Raw genomic sequence first — 19348 nt, forward strand, 5'->3', positions numbered from 1 at the left:
ATTTTTAAAAGGTAAGAAAACACCGCCACTGTTCAGCATTAAGAATGCAATCCTATATCCCAAAGTTTTTGGTAATGTCTAATAGTGATACAAAAACATAATCAGGTTTTAAAAATTAATTTTCTTGTTCTTTTGTTTTTTAAAACATGTCACCCTCTGTTGAAATTCATTGCTTGTTGGGCCGGCACCATGGCTCACTAGGCTAATCCTCCGCCTTGTGGCGCCGGCACACCGGGTTCTAGTCCCGGTCGGGGCGCCGATTCTGTCCGGGTTGCCCCTCTTCCACGCCAGCTCTCTGCTGTGGCCCGGGTAGGCAGTGGAGGATAGCCCAAGTGCTTGGGCCCTGCACCCACATGGGAGACCAGGAGAAGCACCTGGCTCCTGCCATCGGATCAGCGCTATGCGCCAGCCGCAGCACGCCAGCGGCGGCCATTGGAGGGTGAACCAACGGCAAAGGAAGACCTTTCTCTCTGTCTCTCTCTCTCACTGTCCACTCTGCCTGTAGGAAGGAAGGAAGGAAGGAAGGAAGGAAGGAAGGAAGGAAGGAAGGAAGGAAGGAAGGAAGGAAGGAAGGAAGGAAGGAAGGAAGGAAGGAATTCATTGCTTGTTAATTTTTTTAAAATATCTTAATTTATTTTGAGAGGTAGAGTTATAGACAGAGAGATAGGTCTTCCATCCGCTGGTTCACTCCCCAAATGGCTGTAGCAGCCAGAGTTGGGCTGATCTGAAGCCAGGAGCCAGGAGCTTCTTCTGAGTCTCCCACATAGGTGCAGGGGTCCATGCACTTGGGCCATCTTCTACTGCTTTCTCAGGCCATAGCAGAGAGCTGGATCAGAAGTGGAATAGCAGGGACTTGAACCAGTGCCCAAATGGGATGCTGGCACCACAGGTGGAGGCTTTATCCTACTACGCCAGAGTGCCAGCCCCTGTTAACTTTTTAAAAAAAATATTTATTTATTTATTTGAAAGTCAGAGTTGCAGAGAAGGAGAACCAAGGGCAGAGAAACAGAGAGAGAGAAAGCAAAAGAGATATCTTCCATCCGCTGGTTCACTCCTCAAATGGCCAGAGCCAGGACCTTCACTCAGGTGTCCCACGTGGGTTCAGGGGTTCAAATAGTTGGGCCATCTTCCACTGCTTTCCTAGGAATATTAGCAAGGAGCTAAATTGGAAGTGGAACAGCTGGGACACAAACCTGTGCACATATGAGATGTTGACACTGTGGGCAGAGGCCTAACCTTCTATGACACTCTGCCAGCCCCAAAAAACTTAGATTTTTCAGTGCTATGTTCTGAATATGCCTCTTCCAAGAGGCCTTCTGGGCACTGTATCCATTCATCCAGATTTGCTATTTCTTCTTTTCATCATCTCAGAGTTGGTTGGTCTCTTCATACAACTTTTATAAACCACATATATCTGAGTTTCTCCTTTATATGTATTTTTCTACAAATATGACTTTATTGTTATTATAGAACATTTGTGTCATAACAAAAAACATGAAATACTAATCAATTTTCTGAATAGCTAACAGTGTCATATAGAAATCATCAAAAGGCTATCATAAGTATACACAGATACACATCAATGTAAGAACAAGTACAGATTTGAAAAGAGACATAATTTCAATATCACTGTTTTCTCTAGGAAATAGTTCATAATACCTCACTTGACATCCTGCATTTTCACATAAGAAAATTTAAAAATAATAGACCAAACTATTTTCTCCAGGGCCAGCATTGTGGCATAGCAGGTTAAGCCACCGCTTGCAACAACAACATCCCATATGTGCACCAGTTTGTATCCCAGCTGCTCCACTTCCAATCCAGCTCCCTGCTAATATGCCTTGGAAAGCAGTGGAAGACGACCCAAGGGCTTAGACCCCTGAATCCATGAGGGACACCTGGATGAAGGTCCAGCCCCCTGGCTTTGGTCTGGCCCCATCCGGGCTGTTGTGGCCATTTGGGGAATGAACCAGTGGATGGAAGATCTTTCTCTCTCTCTGTAACTATGACTTTCAAATAAATAATCTTAAGAAAAAGAAAGCTTGCAGAAAATGGAATTAAAAGATAAATTTATTTTGAAAAATGATATTTCTCTTCTCAGCATGGCATAATCTATTTTGCTTTGCTAGGATACTCTACAAATAGGAGGTAACGTGAAAATATTTATATCTGTATGCATAGAGAAGTATATGTATGCATATATTTTACAATCACCCATGCACACAATATCAACATACTTGATGTTTGTAACTATGGTAGGCAATAGTCTCACTAAAGGAAGGTGACATAATGGAAATCACATCAATTCATGTGGTGCCACCTTTTTTTTTTTTTAAGATTTATTTTATTTATTCAAAAGGTAGAGTTACAGACAGTGAGAGGGAGAGACAGAGAGAAAAGTCTTCCTTCCATTGGTTCACTCCCCAAATGGCCGCAATGCCAGAGCTGCGCCGATCTGAAACCAGGAGCCAGGAGCTTCTTCCTGGTCTCTCACGCGCATGCAGGGGCTCAAGGACTTGGACCACCTTCTACTGCTATCCCAGGCCACAGCAGAGAGCTGGATTGGAAGAGGAGCAGCCAGGACTAGAACTGGTGCCCATGTGGGATGCCAGTGCCACAGGTGGAGGATTAACCTACTGTGCCACAGCTCTGGCCTCACTGCCACTTTTTTCTGATAGAACTTTAATGGGGCAACGTGGTATCTGGTGTGTACTCTCAGATGGCAGTATCACACTATATTCCCATGTCCTTCTATTTCCTGTCAATTGTTTAGAACCTCACCTAGAGTTTTATTTTTATGTCTCTTTTTAAAATATCATCATCCAAGTTTGTGATAGTTACCACTAAATATCACAGGGAGACAGCATCAACTTGTTCATTAAGATGTTTGCTAGGGTGGGCTTGTGCTGTAGCAGTTAAGACACCCCGAGCCTGCATTTCATCTCTGAGTGGCTGGTCCCAAGTTCCTGTCCTACTTCTGACAAACGTTCTGCCAGTGTGCATCCTGGGAAGCAGCAGGTGATGGCTCAAGTGTTGGGTCTCTGCCACTCACATCAGAGAAACAGACGAGTTGCAGGCTGCTGGCTTTGGTGTAGCCAATCCTGACCATGGTGGTCATTTAGGGAATAAACCAGCAGATGGGAGATACTCCCTCTCTTTCTCTCTCTCTTTGCCTTTCAAATAAATAAAAATACATAAAACTTAAAAGAAACTTAAACCTAAGCCTGAAATCTATTTTATATTTTAGTCGATCTGTGTTATAAAAGGAAAAACTTGGAAATTTAATTTAAAACATATTTATTGAAAAAAGAAAATAGTTACGTGTCTAAATAAATGTAAGACAGCCATAATATAAGTCTTGCAATAATTTCATGTTTTTGTATTTTCCCTCCCTTTCTTTCTTCCCCAAGAAGAATATTACAGAGAGACAGACAAGCTAAGAGACAGCCTCCACAAGATGACGGCGGACACAATGAACAGACATTACAAGCCACAGGAATAATGCTGAGATCTCAAGATAAAAACAGCCCTTTCTCTGTTAATAGGTACAGGGAACCTAATGCCAGATATGAAAATGAATCTATATTTTACTCAGGTTCTTGTAACACATGGATGTCTCAAAATTCTCACTTTCATTAAAAGTTACTGTCAAGAAAAAAGAAATTTAAAAAGTATCCTAGTTTCCCAATATCCTCCACACATATACTCTGTGACTGCTATAGGAACATATACCTCAGTTAGAGCCAAGATAAAACAAGAGAGATTGAATTGTGAACATTAAACAAAGCAGGTAACTGAAATTCTGACAGATGTAACTGGCCTAGAAATAAGCTCTAAAAACGTGCTCCGAGAAACGGACTGCTAGAGCCAAGAGGAGCTAACCTCCACCTTCACAGACAACAGATTGGAGGGTTTCATTGGAAGTCAGTTAGCACCAAGTGTCCATCCACTTACAAACGTCACAGCACATACAGCAGAAAAAAAGAGAACACTGAAGGAGTTATAAGTGAACAATTATGTAAGTGTTGGAGGTGCACCACACTTCCCCAACCAAGCCCCTTGTGGTAAAGTTAGATCCTGGTGAGCTATCCCCAAGGCTTCTCCGCAATGGATTACACCTGACCTGGGAGGAAATCCCATTCTCCCAGGCCTTTGAAAGTCTGGGCAAAGTTGGCCAACAATGGCAAAGGAGGTCCCAGAGGATGTACTCTGGGGTGGTTCTTTGCTCAAGAACCACACTGAGACCATTAATTTACTTCCTCACCCCAGTCAAATGCTCAAAGACATGGAAGACGTTTGGGTACCACTGACTTGGGTGGAGTCTGAACCACAGGACGGCATCAAGGTTGATGTTCCAGCTTCCATCACAAACCCACAGGGCTCTTCTGCTGCCTATATGGCACAGCTTGTCTCTCTCCTGTGACACTCTCAAGAAATTTTTCTTGGGGCCGGTGCCGTGGCTCATTTGGTTAATCCTCCGCCTGAGGCACCAGCATCCCATATGGGCACCGGGTTCTAGTCCCGGTTGCTCCTCTTCCAGTCCAGCTCTCTGCTGTGGCCCAGGAGGGCAGTGGAGGATGGGCCAAGTGCTCAGGCCCCTGCACCTGCATGGGAGACCAGGAAGAAGCACCGGGTTCCTGGCTTCAGATCGGCGAAGCGCTGGCCATTTCGGGAGTGAACCAATGGAAGGAAGACCTTTCTCTCTGTCTCTCCCTCTCACTGTTTAACTCTATCTGTCAAATAAAAAAAAAAAAAAAATTATGCTGGTCATTTTTCATCTTGTGAACAAAATGCTCTAGTTTTTTTCCATCCAACTCTGTATTTAAGGAATACTTTAATAAAGTGAGAATGGGGTAAAAATTCAACAAGTTGTGCAAGGATGTGAAAAAGAAAAAAATAATCCTAAAGAAAACAGTACATTCTGTGCTTTGCCTGAAAGTCTGAACTTTAAATGACTTTTATTGTGCTGCTACTTCATTCTCCTTGATTTAAGCTGGGTTACTCAATGGCAATAGAAATGAATGCATTAAGGCTTCCAAGACCCAACTTGAATACAGAAGTTCAGCCACCCTCATCTGGACTCCAAAGCCAATCTCATTTTAGGTTCCCATTCAAAGCAATCAGCATGTTTATTTAAAGTGATGACACTGGTCATTCTTCTCGCCAAGCAGGAATCTGCTGTGGCACTGTGGTATGTCACACCAAGAAAACCAACCACAACCAGCAGAACAAAAGGCAGGGAAAGAATGGGCTGAGGGCCTCTGGAAGAAAAAAGAAATGAGAAGCTTCAGAAAATGCCTTTTAAATTTTCCAACAATGATCAGAACTGGGATAAGTTAACTGATAAAATTGAGTCACCTGGCTGAGCAGAACACTTAACTCCTTAGTTCATTTGCACTGCTAATAATGCTCCTGAATGATGGCTATTTTCTTGTTATGTTCATTTGCTAAGATGTTCACATTAGCCGAACTTTATTTTCTGTTCTGTTTACCTGGATTAGTTTTCAGCTTAACATTCATTAAGCCTCAAGACACAACAAGAGGTGCAGTGATGATGAGATAAAGTCTCAAGGCCATTACTCCTCCCAGGAGACTGTCAGGGAGGATCAGTAGTAAGTGGGAGGTAGCCTCATTTACTTGGGTTAAAGTAGAGAAACACGGACTCACCCTAGAAATTAGAAAGTCAAAAATAGTCAAAAACTTTTAACAGTCCTGTTGTATGTTTTGCCTAAATTCTCATATTTTTTTTCCACTCAAAGGCCAGGTCTAAGAAAAGTGGGGGACATTTCTGATTTTTCTCCCCCTTGTCGGTAGAAGGGAATTCTTGTTTGAAGGGGGTAATGCTGCCCTTCCCAATACTTGCCTTCGCCAGCTCACTGAACCCTTGAGGAGGAACAGCCCTACATCAAATATCCTACCTTCAGCCACAAAACAAACAATAGGAATTGAGAACATCAGTTAATTGTGTCTATTCCCCAGAGAATGTACCCTACAAGGCTCCTTGAAATCAGGTTGGAAGATAGTTGCAATTTTGCTCCCAATTCTTCTATTACCACTTAAAGAAAATAGTAGAGGTCCTAAATTCATCACATCCACTTCTGAATAACACAGTCTACAAGTAAAACTTAAAGAAAAATCAGACTACTTGGAAAAGTGTTTTGTTGGGAAGTTTATTTAATCAGAGAAACTGAACTCTGGCTTCTTAATCTATTCAAAATCTGTGGTCAATCCTGTAATTTTTTGAAATCCAGAATCATAAATGTGATTTTTCATTAGTCCTTCAATAATGATCAAGATGACTGACAGTTTGGGTCCAGTCCATCAAGAAGACATAAAATTCATGTCTTCTATATTAGAGTAACTAGTATCCACCACTAGGCTCTTCCATACCTTCCATTCACACTAAGTGATAAAGACAGCAATACCTCCACAATTTCCAAACACTTTCACCTCCATTAGTTTGCAATCCCAAACAGGCTGAGCTTTATTCTGCTTCTTTCCAATAGCCAGGAAAGAAGGCACCGTGGTAACTTGCAGGGTAACAGGAAACCCTGATTTTTCTTTGTAGTTCCCCCACTGACTTTCTCTGTGACCTCTGGGATGTCACCTAACCTCCCTCTCTGCCTCCCTCCTCTATCTCACATGAGCTATAATAAAACTTTTTATTCCAGTCCACTGGGGCATTAGAACAAAGACTCTGATAGGATGTCTCTAACGCACTTTGATCTCTGTAGGGAAAGTTGCCATAAAAATAAAGACATTGTTGTTATTATTCTAATTGAGTTATTTGCAAATGGATCTTCTTGATGGAGCCCAGCCCTCAGACACAGAAAAGAAAATTCTGCCAGTTCTCTAGGGTACAATCGCCTCGTGGCAATTACACCCATAACCACATTTCCTTATTACTGTTATAAAAGACTCTGGTTCAAGGGGAGACAAAAAGGGAATTTAAGAAAAAATATGCTAGTTCTTTTGAATGGAAAATGCTGAAGTTGCAAATTTGGAACCCAAGGCTATAGGTAAACTCTGATAGAACATATGTTCCAAATTAGTGTAGTCTTTGTTCTTCATGTCAGAAAGTCAGAGGTGTCCCTGAGGCCGCAGCTTTTCAGCAAATTTTGGAAATAATTTAGAAAAAAAAAAAAGACAAAATTAAAAGGTAATGTGGGCCCAGCTCTACGAATGCGACAAAACAACAACAAAAAAGGTTAATGGCTGTTCCATTTTCACCACAAAGTATATCACAAGGTACAAAAAACACAAAGGAAAATTACACTGAGCTTTAGAAGGAAAGCACTATGGACAATTTTATGTGAAAATCCAAAAAAGAATATGGGGCTATGCTGAACTTCCCTTCAGTCTACAAACAAAATATACAGTTCCCCTGCATTAAATACCCAGAGTCGTGAAACTTAGAAGGTGGTTTAGTCTTAGTCACTTAAAGAATTCAAGTTGTTCAAAGACAGTTTTTTAAGTTAAAGAATAAAACAGTTTTACATAATGAAATATTAGAAACAGTCAGGTTCTCTTTGACAACAGACGTCACCAGGCCTGTCCCACTGCACATTTCCCCGGAGTGTCCCATGCAATAGTGGGCTTCAGGAAGAGAGTGCTCTAGTATACAGCACACAGCCTATGACAGGCTTGGGTGTCAAGGAAAAAGAAAAAGTATTTTTTAAAAAATCTTAAAATTCAGGGCTTACATCAAGAATATTTCAATAAAATTTATTGTACGATTAGTTTCTTCAAAATATTCACTCTTTTGAAAAATGCTGTTGTCACTGGTTTACATGCAATCTTTAAATATTCAAATTAAGTACAGTCTCCAAAAGATCAACTGAAGGAGAGCCACGGGACAATTTGCTGTATCATGACAGTAAATATTATTTGCCTATTGACATTTCACAATCAGTGACGCATTTGGTCCAGAAAGTTCAGTGAGGATGAGAATCACTCAAAGCATGTGTCAAGAGTTCAGATTCGTGGACCTCACACCAATGGTTATGATTTGCAGAGCAATACTGGGGCAAGAAGGTGGCACTTTCTATTCAGACCTCAGGTTATCTTGGAGACGTTGTCCTCAGACCGTGTACAAGGGACTTGGCTGCTGGTACTTGCTCACAGAGATCACACTGGAAAGCAAACAGCAGAACAGGACAATAGAATCCTAAAAAGCCAAACAGCAAAAATGCAGTCTTTAGGCCAAAACCAATCTCCGCTTTTCTCTTTCTCTGCCATGCAGTGCACCAGGAGTCAGCTTTGGCCAAAAATCACATGTGTGTAGTGAATCCTAAAAAGCAGCTAAATCCAAATCCACGTTCAACCATTGTGAACTCTATCACACTTCACAGGGCTTTAAATAGAATTCTACGAGAAACATCAGACTCTGGCAGGCCAAGGGACTCTTTGGGTTCTGTGGCCTTATCCAAGTGAGCCAGAGTGACCCAGGTTCCACTCTGCAGATTCAGTTGTGCACTTTTCTCCAAGTCGAACACAGAAGGATTAAAAAGAAAACACAAATATTGGCATAGGTGACTTGAGGTTACTTGACCTTTCCGAAGGAAGATTTTTGGCAACGACATCCTGGCAGCTCACTGGAAGGCAAGGCCAGGACACAAAGAGGAAGACAGGAAGCCGGGAGCTAGCCATGTGTCCTTGGCAGGCAGCAGTGCGGCAGGGTGAACCACCTCGTCCCTGCCAAACCAGAAACAGTGGGGAAAGCCCAGCTAATTGGCAAGTTACAGCCGGCTACAGTGCACATCCTCCGCTTTAAACGCCTGATAAAGCTAAATGGTATGCCAGACCCTAATCTACTTACACAGGATCCTCCTTTACTTTCGGAAACTTAATTTGTCCCTGTGTGTGTTTCCTTGAGGAAGTGGTAAGGCAGCATCTGAGAACGGAAATGGCTGGAGAGATGTTTTTAAAAAAAAAGAAAAAGTAAAGATGTACTGGAGTCTTCATATGCCTATAGACATTTTGCTTTTGAAAGGAATACATATATATGTTTGTGATTTTAACAGACAAGCCTTCCACTGGCTCATTTATTTTCATTCAAAGCCAACTCTGAAGTCAATGTTGCGTATTTAATATGAACTTCAGTCCATTGGAAGGCTCCAAGCATCTTAAAAAAATATAGTTTTATAAGACTCTTTAAGATACCTACGGAAACACACAGAGGTATACCTGGTTTCCACTTAGCTCTTGTATTTACTTACACATTACTAGGCTCAGTTGTATTTGCCAATGCCATTCTGTATGAACTAGCATAATATCACCACTTTCTGAGTCTTTTACTGCTAAAATGGGGACTCACACAGGGACAAGGGGAGCAGAGGGGATTGGACAAATAAATTGCTCTTCACTGCTGCTGTTAACAGGGTGAATCCAGGGACTTGCAGCCTGGAGCATAACTCTCCCCCAGGGGGAAGGTCGAGGGCTTGGTAAGAGCAATTAAAGGGGTGTGCTGGGCACATTTCCTTTTATTCTCTCTTAAATTGTTCATGCCTTCTCCAAAAGTCCCATCAACATGTCAAAGTAGTTACTGCTTCTTTAAACACACTAGCCAACGGTAAAATGAGATGGAAAAGAAAATGCAAATTTCTCCACAGACGTGGGAGAAAAGGGAGATTACAAATAAACATAATCCATTTCCTACAGAAGTTTCTTAAAATCTACAAAATATTGACCCTTTAAGCAGCTTAGGAGCCCAGTGTAACAGAATGTGTCTGGACAGTTACACAGAGGAGTAAAACACAAGCATAAAAACTCTGATCACAAAGTTAAGAGTATCACTAAACACTCATGCCCAGTGCTAGCTATTGGGTTAGTTAGAGTTGGTTTGCTTTAACTCTAAACTTACTGTTTCTAGAAGCCACAACTTGCCTGGGCCTACCCAGATTCTACCCAATCCACACTGGACTCTTAATACTCCTAACATTTTATAATGATTTCCCTTTTCCTTCAGAGTACCACTCTTGTCTAGTCTAAGTCTCCCTTTTAGGGAACTTCTTTTCCATCTTGATGGCCCTCTCCTACTCATCTGTGTGCCCCTTAAATGTTCGGAATCCCCAAGATAATCTGCCCAACTGGTTTACCTTCTCATCTTTTTTTATGATCCCCCGGAGCAAACTCTTCCAGTTCCATGTTCATAAATATTTCCCACTTCAGAGGACTGAAAATCTCTCTAGCCCTCTTATTTTAACTGGAAAATCACTCCTAGCGTTGTTAGTGTACAACCTCTGCACACTCTCACTCCATCTCCGCCCCAAACCTTATCTCTATTAATGGTAGCCACATGAACTCACTTTACCAAACTGAAAACATACACATTCTAGAAACCCTACTCCCTAAAGCCTCACATTCAGCTATTGATCCAGATTCTACCTACTGAGTCAGTTCCCTCATCTTGCTCCCAACCACTGCTAAATCCATACTGTGCTTTCACACCCCTTACCTGACAGTAGCCTCAACCCCCTAAAGTCATTACGGTTCATTCTTCATACCACAAACAGATTCTGCACAGCCACCCAATAATCATAACACTTCATTCCCTAAAACACTCCAATGCCTGCTTTCTGCCTAAGCACAATCTGCAATCTCCTTAGGACAGCATTCTGTGCTCTTCGGAATTTAGCCCCAGCCTCACCTCATCTCTCACTTCAGCAATCAGACAAACTACCATTTCCCCTTCTCACACCTACACTCAACTTCCCCACACCTAAACTCTATGTACTTCTTGAAATTTCTAAAACACACTGTGCAATTGCAAGTCTCCATGCCTTTGCTCATATGATTTCCATTCCTGGATCATCCTTTCTTCCATGCTACACAAACTTCTAATTCACTTTCCAAGTCCCTGATTTTTGTCCATGGTTACATGCATCCTGGACCTTAGATTGCTTACCTCGAAGAGACCCCTCAGGGTCCACACCACCTTGCTCATAGCTCCTCCTTAACACTATATCTACATTACAGTTGATCATTCACATATTTCTTCCCTCCAAGATTGTGACCTACCGTACCCCAATTTACACTGCATAATTTGGGAAGTCTATTTAAACTTCATAAGCCATGTTGTCTTGCATGGCTTGAAGAAATTTAGACAAAAAGTTTCCATTCACCAAAGAAAGACAAAACAATCTAAAAGAAATGGTCACAAAGCTACCAGCTTATACAGGTAATTAACGTCAAATATTCTGATTCTAATGTGTACTTATAACACTTCTTGCATTTTGTTTATTTAATTTTTCAAAAAGGGAAGGAGACTGAAAGAGGTAGTGATTCTCTGTCAACTCTGGACTTCTGCCTGTGAAAGAGAGTTCTAAGAGAGAGTTTGTTCCTGCCTTCAAGCAGCTCGGTTTAATCTGTACTATGCTGACTTCCAACCACTTCCTAATAGGTAAAATGGCCTCTGTTCAAAATTCATCCATAAGCCAAATCCACACTTAGTACATTTTGAAAATAAAATTAACAGCTTTTACAGGCACACAGACACACAAAGAAAGCATTAGGACAAAGTTTTTTGTTTGTTTAATTTTTGGTTTTAATGACTACAATATCTGAGACAATAAAAGTCTCAGACTTACAAGTGTGTTGTTGAGCTATGATAAGCAGAATATGTAGCGACCACATGATGGCAAAACAGTTACAGCAGCATACAATAATGAGACTATAAAATGAGACCACAGATATAAAATTCTCTGACCTCTACATCTTTCGAGACAGCTCTTCTGACTAGCTTGGGAGCTGCAGAATCAAATACCATTTCAAACTGAAAACAGCATTGTGGTCACATCCTGTTACAGAACCGTGAGGGAGCCACACTAAATGCAGAATTCTAAAGGAGCCCTGAAGGAAAGGGTGGTGAGAACAGGTTTTCAGTGACTAAAATCTAACTTTTAAAAATCATAAGCAAGACAAAGTTTTTAAATGGAAAGACATGAAAAGCAGTTGAAAATCTTTTTGTCTTTTGAAAAAACTCTATGTATGGGACTTATATGGCTTTTTCTAATGTATTTGAGAAATGTACGAGCTAAACTATGCAAAGAGATATCACGGACTGTGATATCATATTCCTTATTTTTAAAATCCTCTTTATAATGTCAATTAAAACCAAATTTAGCTTTAAAACTCCATGACCTCTACATTTTTTAGGTTAGCTGAAAAGGCTCTATTGACTAGCTTTGTGAGCTGAACAGTTGAATGCTACTTTAGATAGAAAATTATTTCTTTCACTCTATACGAATAATTATCATGACGATCACACAATTATTATAATTATATCTGTAAGAACTGTTATTGGGAATTTATCTCTGAAATAATCTCATGCATTGCAGGGGACATTTAACTTTTTTAATGATCACCAACACAAGTGTCTTTTTGTAGCTGTACAAGTGATTTTACCTCATTCTATTAATATCCTCTCGCATGCTTTGGAAGCCAAAGGAGCCAGCCCCCACATTTTTTCCCTAAAGCAATTGTTTCAGTGAAGCCAGGCCGATGGCATTTTTTTCTTTTTTCTTTCTTTTCTTTTCTTTTTTTTTTTTTTTTTTTGGAGACAGAAAGCTACCCTTCCCCTTCACCGCAACCTAACATCCACAATGCACTTTCCTAAATGGATGGAAATCCCCCCGCCCAAAAAAGCCCCTCAAATCTGTGTTTCATAAACTGTACTCTAAGAGAAGTAGCAATAAACTTTATTACAGACCTAAAGTATCTGCATAAACCCGGTTAATTGAAAAGTGGGTGGAGAAGGCTGCCAAATTAAATGTTTACATTAGCACAGCTGTATTGTAAAAACATTCTGCCCCCTGCGCTTTGTAATTATAAGATATTTCTGGACTGTGTATCTCTACAAAGTTTATCTCCACTGCCAAGAGTGTCTTGGCACGGAGCGGCTGCAGTGTTGGCAGCCAGGAGCTCTGTGCGGGCAGATCTAAAATGGCTGCCAAGCGGCCTCCTGAAATGTCGCCGGCCGGGCCGCCTCGCCAAGGGCAAAGGCCAGCGCTGCTCCCCGGGCCGGGTCTCAAGTCGGCCTCAACAGAAGCCAGATCCTGCATTTCTCTCATAAATAAGAGTTGGTACCATAACCTTTTTTTGTTTAAGCTGATTGAAAAACTAAAAAAGCAATATTGGGACGCTACAGGCTAAAAAATGGTGAGGAGGGGTCTGTAGGGAGCTTGGCTCACCTCGACATTTAAATCACACACACGCCCACCGCGCTTTCTGCTCCTTCAAGAAACTCGTTTAATTTTCCAGAGAAAGGTAAAATCAAAAGCCTCCTGACCACACTAAAACTTACAGAAAACATGAACAAAGCCAACATACTCCCATTTGCAATGACATAATTTGACAAGGACTTATTTTGTGTCAAAGCATATGTATATGCACAATGAATACCAAAAATTAATCTGCTTCCTTTGCATCCTTTAAAAGGCACTGCTTTTCTTGCGTGATCAAAATAACACTAACAAAACAAAACCTGTTTCTGCCCTTCTGTGATAAACACCTTGAACATCAAAGAATTAATACTGTCCGTGGCACAAAACTCAGCTAAATGAGAAAACTGAGATCAAATCCACAACCTCTGCAGGTTCCAAGGGCTGACAAAAAGGCTGACAGAAATAAAGGAAGGAAGAAGGGAGAGAGGGAGGGAGGAAAAGGGGGACTAGAGGAAATAAAGCTATATTAAAAACCCTTGAGAAACATACAAAAGGAAAATGCTTCATGGGTACACCTAGATCCCACAAGATATATATTCTCTGACCTTTTACTCTCTATCAAATGCAAATCCCAGCTAAAATGGTAGGTGCCCAGCTGCCAAATACCGTATAACGAGGTCAGTGGATTTTTCGTTTTCAGGGCGCTTCACGGGTGTAAGCTCAGATTGTGCATCACATTAGGCCTGGTGTGCTATCCTGGAATCATCACTGGCAGTGACTACTGCTCGCTAATTCTAAGCTTCAACTGAATCCAACATTCTTGCTTCTGCTAAGAGATAATTCGGAGCTGAAAGATGAATTCCACAATGCTGACAGAGTCGGGTGGCATGCACTGCCTTCACGGTGCTCATTCACCAAGTGCCCAGTCTTTCTAATTTTAATTATGTGTCCAAATACTCGGCCTAGCCACACCAGTCATTCCTACTTCATTTTTTAAAACCCCATCCAAAAAAGTAGAAGAAAGTCCAATGTTTCCTTAGTAGTATACTTTGAATACTGTCCTTTTTCCACTATTCACTTGGAAAAAATACACAGATGTGTGTATATGCACACACATGCATACACACATACTCTTTCCCTGGACCTTTTTATAACAGAATAATTTCTCACCATTATTATGATTCTGCATAAAAGATATGTAGGGACTTTTAGTCTTTGTTTAATTAGTTATCAGAACGGTCAAAGTCACATAGCTATATAACAATGGGCTACTCTTAACAGACTGGTGAATATTAATTGCTATGTTAAAAAAAACATTCTAGTTCACTGATAACTTACTCTTAAAAGTTCAGTGAGGGACCGGCACTATGGCACAGTGGGTAAAGCCACTGCCTGCAGTGCCAGCATTCCAAATGGGCACAAGTTTGAGTCCTGGTTGCTCTACTTCTGATACAGCTCTCTGCAATGGCCTGGGAAAGCAATGGAGGATGGTCCAAGTTCTTGGGCCCCCACACCCATGTGGGAGACCTGGAAGAAGCTCCTGGCTCCTGGCTCCTGGCTTCAGACTGTCCCACCTCCAGCCATTGCAGCCATTTGGAGAGTTAACCAGTGGATGGAAGACCTTTCTTTCTCTCTCTCATTCTCTCTCTCTCTCTCTGTAACTCTGCTTTTCAAATAAAATAAATAAATCTTAAAAAAAAGTTTTCTTTCTTTTTCATAACATTTTATGGTTCAATTCTACTAACTTTACCTTTGTTTTCCTTGCACGTCCTCAAATTCTGCAGAACATAGAAATTTGACAAATAGCAAAGAACTCCTAGGCTATTATACACAGCTATGGGATTAAGACAACATGCTTCACAGAAAAAAATCTAAGTTTCAGATCTTACTTATTTCTTGTTTTGGTCATTTTGTGTATATACTGTCAATTTGTATTTCCAAATAGAATACATGTTTCTGGAAGTAATATATTTTATGCCTCATTATGTGCGTAAGACAGTGCAACATATTTAAAATTGATACCTATACCTGAAAAGATACTAGTGAGGATAACTAGCAGTTACTTATGTAAAGACCCAATGTTCTATATACAATGAATGTGATGAGCATGCTAGCTTATCCTCTTGATCAGCAAACACCCTGTAGATGAACAGTAATAAAGTAACAGTAAGGTTAACAGTCACTGAGTCCTTGTTTGCATGTCCAACACTGTTCTTGACACCATATGAAGATTTCATCCCTGTAATAAATTAGAGGGTGCTGGTATTATTATCCCCATTTTCCGATGAGAAAACTTGTCTAAGGCTAATAACTGAAAAAGCCAATCTGACTCCAGAGCCCAACATAAATAGCTTTCTTCCCAAATTAGAGGTGTCACTATTATTTTAAAAATAAATAAATAAATATATGCAGGCCAGGTAGAGGTTTCACCTCTACAATCACAGGGCTCTTGGTCAATTTTCCTAATTTTTGACATAATCACATTGCCATTTTCCTAGTGGAAGCCTCCCTTAAGCAGAAAGAGGAAGCTGATTGTGGTGAGTTGACGTTGTGGTTTGGGTAATGTACACAAATTGGGAAGAGGATGAGACCAGAAAAACCCCGCTTGCCCATAGCATGCCACAAATTGAGGACTGTGTCAGTGCACTCCACTGGCAGGCAGAGGGCCAGCTAAGCATGACCGGCTCACGGCAGTGATCATACATAGACACCAGATACCGTTGTCAAACCCACCACCCTCTCCACTCCCCACAAACCTTCTAATCTCCCACCGAAGTCCTGAAACTTCACCACATGATCAAGTAATTCCCCCTCCAAGCCACATCTCTCAAATGACAGTCTGATTTGCCCCAAGTGCCATGTGAATGTTACTACAGTCATAGTTGGACTAAATTGAGAATCAAGGGTGGATCATTTTTCTACAGAGACAATGTAGTTACAAGAAGAGCCAATTTCCACTTTCACCTGAAAGATTCACCAAAGTGGCTTTCACCACTTTCTCATACAAGTAAGTGAGATTTATGGAAAGAATGTGTGAGGTCAAAATATTTCTGCACCCCATTTTAGTTGGCTAATTACAACACAGAGCACAGCACTATCAAATTCACAAGGCCAAGTCCCTCAGGGTGATAACGCAAGTGGCATTCAAAATCACACTTGAGGGGGTCGCTGCCATGGCATAGCGGGTAAAGCCACCACCTGCAGTACCAGCATCCCATATGGGTGCCACCGGCTCAAGACCTGGCTGCTCAACTTCCAATCCAGCTCTCTGCTGTGGCCTGGGAAAGCAGTAGAAGATGGCCCAAGTCCTTTGGGCCCCTGCACCCACATGGGAGACTTGGAGGAAGCTCCTGGTTCCTAGCTTTGGATCGGCCCAGCTCCAGCCATTGGGGACATTTGGGGAGTGAACCAGGATGGAAGACCTCTCTCTCTCTCTCTCTTTGCCTCTGCCTCTGCCTCTCTGTAACTCTGCCTTTCAAATAAATAAACAAATCTTAAAAAAAAAAAAAAGCTGGAATGGAAAGATTATTCCCATTCCCTCAAAAGTCATCTTAAAATTGACTTTCAACTATTTTTTCTCATATTTTAATGACTTCAAGTTGGGTCATTTGTTAAGACTGAAGGTTAAGATGAATTCCAATTCAACTCTACAACAAAGCAATACAATGTGTTAACAAGAAATGAGGAGAATAAACCAGTATGTGCTAAATTTAGTGGTTATTAAGTTCTTCACTTCAATTAGCACCCATTCCAATATCGGGGTTAAATTATCTCCAAGAAAAAAAATTACACTTATTTCTAAATTAACTCAAGAAAATTGAATCTTCTCATTCCTAATATAGGCAAAACTATAGATTAGTCTATGCCTCAGAAATGTTATGAATTAAGGTCAAATTCATAAAATTTAAACTTTTACTTTACTACTTCGGAAGTGTAATGTATTCATTCTCTTTGCACGTCCAGTTTCAAGAGCTTTTGTTTTCCCTTTAATGACTTCATTAAGGAAAAGTACTTCACAAGACAAAATTTTCCCATCCCACTGGCTACAATATGAAAATAATTTTGTAAAACAAATGCCCTGGAAGTTTTCTTCATCTTTAGATATCTAGGATTATTTTCATAAAATCAAGACCATTTGACAATGCTTGGAAAGTGCCTATCATTCTACTGGAGGGACACAAAACGTATTCCAAAAGATGCAAAACTTGTCATGTTTTCTCAAATAGCTAACACATTAAATCCACTTAGACCCACTGATTCACTCAGTCGATTATGTTACTCAGTTTACAATATGATACTATGCACCATTTTTGCCCTTATTCCTTCCTTGCAACACCCTTTCTTTGAGGGGGAAGGAAAAAAAGTCAAATGCAAAAGAACAATAAAATTGCACAAAATAAAAATGAAATGTTTTCTAATTGTTCTGTTTCAGAACAGAATAGGTAGATGGACTGTTTTTTAAAATCCTAGCTATTCATTATCACATTCGCACACAATCACCAACAAAAAGTTACGTTGCCTCTGTCTTATGAATAACCAATATGTCGCAGGCCAACTCTGTTTACATATAGAGTGAGAAAAAATTGTGGGTTATAACAAGGTTCCTGACATGGAGATTTTAAAAAAATATATATGCACTTTTGCACTTCCTTATGTTCTTCTCATCATTGAATAATTAATTATTCATTTCAAACACTAAGCTGGTTCGTCCTTAAACAAAGTCCATATTTCTGTTGTACTGGAATAGGCTCACAGTTGATCAGCAAATGCAATGATGAGCACTGACAAAGACTCAGCATTTATTAGAAGGCAATTGCTAGAGAATGTGGCTTTAATTGTGCATACATATTTTTATTCATTAAGATGAATAACCAATAAAATCCCACACTATGGTGTCCCAGCCTCATAACACATTAATAAAGTTTCTTAAAGGTTTTGGCAGGGGGCCAGCACAGTCCATTAACTCTTTGCAAGTTGTAAAAAGAAGCAAAGTCATTTCGGTCTGTTTTGTGGTTATGAATGAAACAGCGGGCAGCCTGTATGGAAACGTCACTTTGGATATGGTATTGGTAATGGATGCTTTGCTGCTCACTCAGAACAGCGTGGGGAGAAGTTAATGCGTCCTACCGCAACCCCAGCCCTGATGCACTGCAAAGCTAATTTAGTTAAAAGTGGAGGGGAAAGAGCAGAGGACTCCAAGTGCAGAAGATCTGTTTATTTTGCTAATAGGCTGTCACACTGTATCTGGGCAAACTTGCCCACTGTGAAACCCAAAATTACAGAATATATTTTAAGTGACTAAGACTGCTTTTCTCTGATTACTCTTCTTTCCTAATAAAACCTGATTGTTTGGGTGTCCACTTGGTGAAGGCTGGACTATTTACAGAGGTCTTTTCTTTAACCCAAGAAGTCTACATTTTCCTCTTTTGTTTTACACACTTGAAATAAGTCATATAAATAACTACAACAATGGGTAGCTACGTGTGTGTCTCTGACTTTGCCTAACAATCTGAATTGAAGTGCTATACTCTTCCCAGTGCTTTACAATGCCATCTGTTCTTATTTTTCATGACACTACAAACATTTTCCTTTGGAAAAAGGATTTAGTATTTTGCTTCCTTTTCAGAATGAAAACTGGAAAACTTGAATGAAACTAAATATACAAAGAGGCATCCACGTTGTACAAGTACTCAGTGTAGAGGGTATTTAAAATACTTTAACGGTTAAGATCTCTACACTTTGATCTGCTTCACTACAAAGAAAAACTTCATTTTTTAAGAAAAAAGTTTTTTTTAAAATGTGTGATTTTTGTAATATTGAAATTAGAACTCAAAATGAGATCAAAGCCCTTGAGTTGGAGAATACCAAATATTCGGGTTGCTTTGCAAACTGTTTTAAGAAAAATACACTAAAATGTAAGCACACATATGCACATGCACACACACAAACAGAAAAACACAAAATGAGTCTCCTTTAATCCCCAACGAAATATGAATAGCATCATTAGTCAGTTACTTCTGGTTGTTAAAACCACAAATTGGCTGTAATGATCTGTCACTTCATATGAGGCCAAAAAATAAAATTCCAAGCACAAGAGATAATTACAATAAGTACAGTAGAAAACATCATTCATTATTTTAATTTTGTTTTGTTTAAAATTTTACTTGGAAAAAATAGGAAGAATA

At 40.3% G+C, this 19348-nt stretch overlaps 1 protein-coding gene across 35 annotated transcripts in view; it reads right to left on the reverse strand.

Moving 5' to 3' along the window:
- The window catches only part of NFIB (nuclear factor I B), a 483250-nt gene that overhangs the window by 112478 nt on the left and 351424 nt on the right, over positions 1-19348 (reverse strand). The window lies entirely within an intron of this gene.

The sequence above is a fragment of the Oryctolagus cuniculus genome, chromosome 1, assembly GCF_964237555.1.
Source record: "Oryctolagus cuniculus chromosome 1, mOryCun1.1, whole genome shotgun sequence".
Taxonomy (NCBI): Eukaryota; Metazoa; Chordata; class Mammalia; order Lagomorpha; family Leporidae; genus Oryctolagus; species Oryctolagus cuniculus.